Raw genomic sequence first — 2,720 nt, forward strand, 5'->3', positions numbered from 1 at the left:
GTCGACCGAAAGGCGATGCGCGGCGTCCCGGAGTCGATCCGGGCCGACGGGACTTGTAAAAATTTCGGTCCGAGTCGACCGAAAGGCGATGCGCGGCGTTCCGGAGTCGATCCGGGCCGACGGGACTTGTAAAAATTTCGGTCCGAGTCGACCGAAAGGCGATGCGCGGCGTCCCGGAGTCGATCCGGGCCGACGGGACTTGTAAAAATTTCGGTCCGAGTCGACCGAAAGGCGATGCGCGGCGTCCCGGAGTCGATCCGGGCCGACGGGACTTGTAAAAATTTCGGTCCGAGTCGACCGAAAGGCGATGCGCGGCGTCTTGGAGACTATACGGGCCGACGGGACTCGATGAAGTTTCGTTCCGAGTCGACCGAAAGGCGATGCGCGGCGTCCCGGAGTCGATCCGGGCCGACGGAACTTGTAAAAAATTTCGGTCCGAGTCGACCGAAAGGCGATGCGCGGCGTCCCGGAGTCGATCCGGGCCGACGGGACTTGTAAAAAATTTCGGTCCGAGTCGACCGAAAGGCGATGCGCGGCGTCCCGGAGTCGATCCGGGCCGACGGGACTTGTAAAAATTACGGTCCGAGTCGACCGAAAGGCGATGCGCGGCGTCCCGGAGTCGATCCGGGCCGACGGGACTTGTAAAAATTTCGGTCCGAGTCGACCGAAAGGCGATGCGCGGCGTTCCGGAGTCGATCCGGGCCGACGGGACTTGTAAAAATTTCGGTCCGAGTCGACCGAAAGGCGATGCGCGGCGTCCCGGAGTCGATCCGGGCCGACGGGACTTGTAAAAATTTCGGTCCGAGTCGACCGAAAGGCGATGCGCGGCGTCCCGGAGTCGATCCGGGCCGACGGGACTTGTAAAAATTTCGGTCCGAGCCGACCGAAAGGCGATGCGCGGCGTCCCGGAGTCGATCCGGGCCGACGGGACTTGTAAAAATTTCGGTCCGAGTCGACCGAAAGGCGATGCGCGGCGTCCCGGAGTCGATCCGGGCCGACGGGACTTGTAAAAAATTACGGTCCGAGTCGACCGAAAGGCGATGCGCGGCGTCCCGGAGGTCGATCCGGGCCGACGGGACTTGTAAAAATTTCGGTCCGAGTCGACCGAAAGGCGATGCGCGGCGTCCCGGAGTCGATCCGGGCCGACGGGACTTGTAAAAATTTCGGTCCGAGTCGACCGAAAGGCGATGCGCGGCGTCCCGTAGTCGATCCGGGCCGGGAGCCTGTCGGAACATCGTCAAACGAGCCTCGGTTAATTTCGACAAAGTTCCCGGAGTTCAAAATTTTTTCGATAGCCCGCGGAGGTTTCGCCCCGTAAGCCGACCGTGCTACCACCGTACCGGCGCCGACGTCCTAGCGGCCAGGCTCCTACTAGTAAGAGGAGCGAGTCGGTCGGGCCGGTCTCCCGTCGTCCGCCTGCTACGCCGTACCGGTACGTGCTCGAGCACGATACGTACGTCGGCGTAGACCAGGAGCGGGCGTTCGCGGACCGTTCCGTGCCTCGTACCAAAGAAACTACGCGACTCGCGTTGTTTCATCTATCGTCACTGCATTACCGCGGGTCGGTGTCTCAGACCGAATGGCCCTTGACGCGGGGTACCAAGAAGTTCGGCTCTCCGTGAAACACGGAAGGCTGAACGCTCCAACGCACGCGTCAACTCGCTTCTTTCCGAGCGTACACTCAAAGACCAGAGACGTTATAACAACGTATCCCAGACGCTTTCAATCTAGCCGACGGGTACGGGAGATCGTTCGAACGCCTATAAGCCGAGTGTCGAGGTGGCGGCACACGGAACCGGGGCTGCCTGCGTGCAGTCCCGAAACACACAGTAGACGCGCGGCCGACCGGGCTACGAGACCCGGTCGGCGATGGGTGGCGCACGTCCGAGCCGAGATTTTGTATCGAAGCTCCCTGGTTGATCCTGCCAGTAGTCATATGCTTGTCTCAAAGATTAAGCCATGCATGTCTCAGTGCAAGCCAAATTAAGGTGAAACCGCGAATGGCTCATTAAATCAGTTATGGTTTCTTAGATCGTACACACATTTACTTGGATAACTGTGGTAATTCTAGAGCTAATACATGCAAACAGAGTTCCGACCAGAGATGGAAGGAATGCTTTTATTAGATCAAAACCAATCGGCGGCGGGTACGTCCCGTCCGCCGTTTACCTTGGTGACTCTGAATAACTTTGGGCTGATCGCACGGTCTCGTACCGGCGACGCTTCTTTCAAATGTCTGCCTTATCAACTGTCGATGGTAGGCTCTGCGCCTACCATGGTTGTAACGGGTAACGGGGAATCAGGGTTCGATTCCGGAGAGGGAGCCTGAGAAACGGCTACCACATCCAAGGAAGGCAGCAGGCGCGCAAATTACCCACTCCCGGCACGGGGAGGTAGTGACGAAAAATAACGATACGGGACTCATCCGAGGCCCCGTAATCGGAATGAGTACACTTTAAATCCTTTAACGAGGATCCATTGGAGGCAAGTCTGGTGCCAGCAGCCGCGGTAATTCCAGCTCCAATAGCGTATATTAAAGTTGTTGCGGTTAAAAAGCTCGTAGTTGAATCTGTGTCCCACGCTGTCGGTTCACCGCTCGCGGTGTCTAACTGGCATGATTGTGGGACGTCCTACCGGTGGCTTAGCCCTCCGGGGCGGCCCAACTAATATCCCATCGCGGTGCTCTTCACTGAGTGTCGAGGTGGGCCGGTACGTTTACT

The sequence above is a fragment of the Neodiprion virginianus genome, unplaced genomic scaffold, assembly GCF_021901495.1.
Source record: "Neodiprion virginianus isolate iyNeoVirg1 unplaced genomic scaffold, iyNeoVirg1.1 ptg000068l, whole genome shotgun sequence".
Classification (NCBI taxonomy): Eukaryota; Metazoa; Arthropoda; class Insecta; order Hymenoptera; family Diprionidae; genus Neodiprion; species Neodiprion virginianus.